Here is a 6,000-nt window from a genome sequence, read left to right on the forward strand (position 1 = left end):
TAATCCCAGCACTCAGGAGGCAGAGCCAGGAGGATCTCTGTGAGTTCGAGGCCAGCATGGTCTACAGAGCAAGATCTATGACAGGCACCAAAACTACACAGAGAAATCCTATCTCGAAACAAACAAACAAACAAACAAATGCCCTACAGATTTGCCAACAGCCTAATATTACAGAGGCATTTTCTCAACTGAGGTTCCCTTCTCTCTGAGGACTATAGCTTGTGTCAAATTGACATAAAACTAGATAGTACACTTCCCAACCAAGCAGAGTCCACAAGAGGGATCAGAGGGGAGGGCTTCCCACAGCCATCCTATCAGTACACGTTTCTATCAGCCTATCAGTTCTTATACACGGGCAGAAAACACAAGGGAGTGGGTTCCCCTCTAGCCCAGTGGCTCCCAAGAAACAATAAACAAGATCTTCACATAGATTATCTCAGCAGGGTGAGAAGAAAATTGAGAAGAAAATTCTGCTGTCTTGACTTCATTCAGAGGTGAGAAGACCAGCAAAGAGAATTTAAGAAAACCTACCCCAGTGACAGAGCGTCAGGGTGTTACATATCAGTTTAGCAACTACCAGCCTCCTGGCAAGCACCAGAAAGGAGGATCAAGGAGACCTGTCAGCAGCTTTATGATGTTCCATGCTCTTCTGACCAAGATGGGATTGCCAATGATGTTTCCTCCAAGGTAATAGGTCAAACAGAGCTTCCCAACCCTTATAGCATGATGTCTCATGAATAGTTCTACTCTACCATCTCCAGGATCCTGCGCTTCTGACCAAATCTAGAAAGCCTCCATGTCTGCATCTCCCTTCAAAGCTTCAGAATCTACTCTCTACCCCCTTATCCCTCTGCTTCACTACTCACCATCAGGTTGGGGTGGATGCTTCCTAGTCTATACCACTCCCCACTGAAATCACACCTACACATTCACAGACTACTACAGGGTACAACCAGCCCTGTTGGTCCCTTGCTGTGGTGGTTTAAATGAAAATAACTCTCATAGGTTCATCTACCTGAATACATGGTCCCCAGTTGGTGGAACTGTTTAGAAAGGATTAGGAGGTGTGGCCTTGTTGAAGGAGGTGTGTCACTGAGGGTGGGCTTTAGGGTCTCAAAAGCCTATAACGTTCCTAGTTAGTGAACTCTCTCTCTCTCTCTCTCTCTCTCTCTCTCTCTCTCTCTCTCTCTCTCTCTCTCTGCCTCATGCTTTTGGATCATATATAAGCTCTCAGCTCCAGCTCCAGCATCATGCCTGCCTGTTGTCATGTTCTCTGCCGCTATGATGGTCATGGACACTCTAACCCTCAGGAACCATGAGCCCCACATGAAGTGCTTCCGTCTATAAGTTGCTTTGGTCATGACTTTGTCAGAGCAATAGAAAAGTAACTACCAAGACTTTTCTATAAACCTCTGGATACTAATCAGTGGCAGGTGCCTCAGGAGACCTGCTCATTCTTTTGCCAAGTTCAGCATTTTCCCAAAGTGTGCTCCTTACACCCTTGGATCTATCCAACATCCCTAAGAGAAGGCTTATGACTACATAAGTCTAGAAAGTGCAATGTGGTGTCTTTCCTACAGAGATTCACAATGCCTTAAAGTTCGCATTGAAGGCTTTAAGAAGACATATAGTAAAAACCGGATTCAGAAATACAATACTTCTGAAATATGAGTACATAAAAGTTATTTCCCCAACTCATAAGTGAGAGTTCTTTTTTCACTTGCAAGTGTATGAATTTAATTAAAATATACATTCTTAGACTAAATTTGAAATTTTAAATAGTCTAACTAAAAATCGGAACCCATTCATTTATTCTGTAGCAGTCAAATGAGGATACATAATCTAGCCCAGAGACACTAATGACATGAGTGTGCCGTACGCGAGGTAACTTCAGTAGTGCTCCAGAGAATACTTGTGGATGAGTGTTCTCTGTATTTCTATGTATGATATTAGACATAGAAACTCTGGGACTGGCAGCATAGCTCACTAGGAAACTGTTTGTCTCGCATATGCAAGGCACTGGGTTTGATTCTCAACCAAGCAATCATGAGAGAAAGGAAGAAAAGTTAAAACTCTGAAACTTAAAAATTCCTTTATAAAACTACACCCGGTATATAAATCACCACTGTAATAAACTGACACTGTAAACTACCCATTTTACAAAAAATAACTGTAATTTAAAATTCAGTAAGAAGGTTTGATTTGTTTGTTTTTTGTGCATCTCATTCGTGTCTGGCCTGATTCTCTCTCCAACTTCTGCTATCTATTGTGACATCACAGGTCATGGATGATAAGTTTTAGGCCTCCTGAAGGCTTCTCCGCCATGGCAACAAAACGAATCAGACCAAATTGGAAAGCCCAGGTTTAATGGGTAAAGCACTCCGGGGCGATTCCAGGGCCTGCAGAGAGGAGACTAGGATGCAAGACCAGAAGAAACACATGTCTGTTTTCGGAGATGCCGCTTACATACCCTGTGGGAGTGGTCTTGAGCCTCTCTGGGGGAGGAGCTGTGTTTGGTGGGCTTTGAAGGGGTGGGTTAAGGGAAAGAGATAGGGGAGGGGAGTTGAGGTGGATCTTCCACCAGATTCCTTCCAAACAAGACTCCACACAACACCACTATGTGCTCCTAAGAGAATAAAGTAAAAATGGAAAATGGCAAGAGGGTAATAGTTTTGACTTTGGAGACTCCCTGAAAGGGTCTCTGGACCCCAGGGACCTATCCTACCCTTTAAGAACTGCTGGCCCACTTCCTTCCCTCTTTGCACATACACAAGAGAAGTAGAGGCAAAGGTATCTCCCCGCTCCTGAGCCTAATAAACTCCCCACGATGGGGCTGCACCTCTTGTGAGGTCAGCCTGCCCATCAACCCCCAGGGAGCATTCCTCCCTTGCCCCTCCCAGTCACTGTCCACTGTGGTTCCTGGGATCCAGCAGAGCAGAGGTCAGCTTGTCCATTCTTGCCTCGGAGGATTCGAAAGATTTTTGATCTATAGAATTTCATTAAAGCCATTGGGCCCCAAGATAGTCATTGTCCAAACACAGATATTGCTTTCATTTGTAAGCTGCCTAATTCCTGCAAAAATGGATTTAAGCTTTATCTATAATCCATGCTCTGTTCTCCTGCAGGGTTCCCATGGCTCCATGATACGAGGCAGCCGAGAAGATTCATCTTTTGTTCCTCTTCACACATAGGAAAAGATGAAACAGTCTTTCATCTTTGCCCCGTGGAGGGTTGAAGCCTAGACACAAAAGGGAGCCTGAACCCAGGGAAAGGAAAACAACAGAGCTGAGTGTAAAAGCCATATGCTGCCAGTTGCCCCATGCAGAGCCCCTTCCCCTGGGCCGGCTCCCTAAGACCCACTGAAGGAAGGGTCTGGAGAAGCAAACATGGGTGGAGAGACCCAAGGTGAACTCGCACACACAGCAAGCAAATTTCCTCCCTTGGGCCAAAGGAAGAGAAAAGGAGTTCCCAAGGACCCTGCTTCATCCCATAGTTATAGCTAGATCTCTGGTCCCTCTGTCAGACTCTGTCTGTGAGGCTGAAGTTTGTGGAGTTGCTTTTTGTATAATAAAGTGAAAAGCAGGAACAGAGAAGGCTGGAGAGATAATTCCCCATGTCTCCACCCTCCTGGAACAGAGGGAAATACCTCTCACATGGAGAAGGCGAGGTTTGATTTTGGGAATTAAGTAGGCAGAACACAGATCCTGACTCAGTCAGTGTCTAACAGGGTGGCCTGCGGCACAGGATATGGCCCACTTGAGTCTCAGTTTCATCCCCTGTACGGTGAGTAATTGGAGAATTTGCCAAGCTAGTGCATCTCATGTGTTGACCTAAAATTAAAAATTTGTATTCTTCAAAAGATAGTACCAAAAGAACAGAAGACCAGTCACAGACTGGGAGAAATATCTGTAGACAACACAACTTATTAAGAAGAGTTATCAAAAAGAATTCTTAAAACTCAACAATAATTTAAATGATTTTGAAATGGGCAAAATCTCCATACACCTCACCGGAAAAAAAAAAGATACAGAGATGGTAGGCAAGTGTATGAAAGAAGACATTATATGCCATCTGGAAATTTCAGATTACAAAAACAGAGAGATAGTACTACACAGTTGTTAGAGTAGCCAAGACCACACTGACAACACCAAATGCTGATGAGGGTGTGGAGGAACAGGAATGCCTCTTCACTGCCGGTGTCAATGCAGAATGCTGCAGTGGTTTTAAAGTTAGTTTAGGTGCTGGTGAGATGATTCAGTGGGCAAGAACACTTGCTACCAAGCTTGGCAACCTGAGGCGCATCCCTAGCACCACATGGTAGAAGAAGAGAATTGACTTCCACAAGCTGACCTCTGCATATGTTCTGTGGCATGCCTCTCTCTCCTCGCACCCTCCCTAGCATACACAGAAAATATATAAAAATGTAAAAATAAATTAAAGATAGTCTGGTGGTTTCTTGTGAAACAAAAATAGGAACCAAGAAAGATGGTAGATGAGTATGGTCCTCCAGGGATAATCTCCCAAAGACACAGGTAACACAGCTGTTCACACATCAAAAACCCCCGTAAGACCTCAGGAGATCAATCAGGCAAGAGACCATAGTGCCTGCTTTTAATATAACAAAATAAAAAGATGTACTAATGGGGTTAGGGATTTAGCTCAGTGGTAGAGCGCCTGGGTTTGGTCCTCAGCTCCGGGGGAAAAATGTACTAAAGAAGGCTGGGGAGAGAAATGCCCATATCTTCACTCTCCTGGATCAGGGAGAAACACCTTTCACTTGGAGAAGGCAAAGAGAAGTAAGTTCGGGCTTAAGATTGAAACATAGTTCCAGGCCCACCACAATGAAGCCTGGTGCTGGACAAAGCTCCACACTCCCTCTCCCCAGGCCAATACTTATGTGTAAGCCAACACAACCCAGTTAAACCGGAAGGCTGAGAACATTCTCTGTCCCTCCCAGAACCTGGCATCTGGTGGAGGCTGGTACGCTAGCGGGACAGACCTGAGTTTCAGCTGCATCAATTCTAACCAGACCTCTGGACCAGCTCCTGTGCTAAGTGATGGCATGCAGCCCCAGTCTCCTCAACTTCTACTCCAGCTTGTGGAGGAATAGACCATGAGTCTATCTCAACAGCAGATATCCTTAGCATCCCCCCCACCACCTCCGTTATGTCAGTCTTGGTTCAGGCTATATGACAGCTTGGTAGCACTGCTGAACATAGCATGCATGTGACATAGCATAGAAGCCTAGAGTTATCCATCCATCCCAGAGACTGACAGAGTCCTACAGTGCTGAACAATAAGTCCATTAACTGTGAATGAAGCATCTTGGCCCATCCTGATGCTGGAAAGAGACTTTTTGGAGCAAACTGCCTTCCCTAGGTACTCTGCTAGGTCTCTCTCTCTCCCACCATGGGAAGAGGGTTTGAGCAGGGTCTTGCTATGTAGCTCAGGCTGCCCTCAAACGTATCTTCCTACTGTATCAGCACCCTGGGCACTAGGATTGTCCACCATGCCTAAACACTCTCCTACTATCAATTGTGTGTTTTAATGGAATACACTTGGCTTGCCCTCTAGTACTGAAGCAGTGATAGCAGGTCAGCAGTACATCCTAGCAGTCTAGGTGAAATAGTGGACATGACTACTGGCTCAGGAAGCCTAAACACCAGACCTAGAAATTCTGGAAAAACAGACCCAAATGAAGTCAGAGTGTGAAGATCAGAATAAATCCTGACTATTTAATGCTGTGTGACAGCCCATGGAGAGCCTTCAGGAGCATCAGGAATTTCAGAAAACTAGGACTTAACCCTAATACTCAAAATAAGAAGCCAGAAATTGACCCTGGGAAAACTCCCAAAGAAATTAAAGCAACTGTTTTAAGGTAACTCGATGAGCTTCGGCAAAACACAGGGAAATGTCTCAACACTGTAATTGAGAATTTTAACAAAGATATGAAAATAGAAGGAATAGATGTTCATGAGCTGCAACATTTTGTCAAGGAAA

The sequence above is a fragment of the Peromyscus californicus genome, unplaced genomic scaffold (assembly GCF_007827085.1).
Source record: "Peromyscus californicus insignis strain IS unplaced genomic scaffold, ASM782708v3 Scaffold_7__1_contigs__length_154581171, whole genome shotgun sequence".
Lineage (NCBI taxonomy): Eukaryota > Metazoa > Chordata > Mammalia > Rodentia > Cricetidae > Peromyscus > Peromyscus californicus.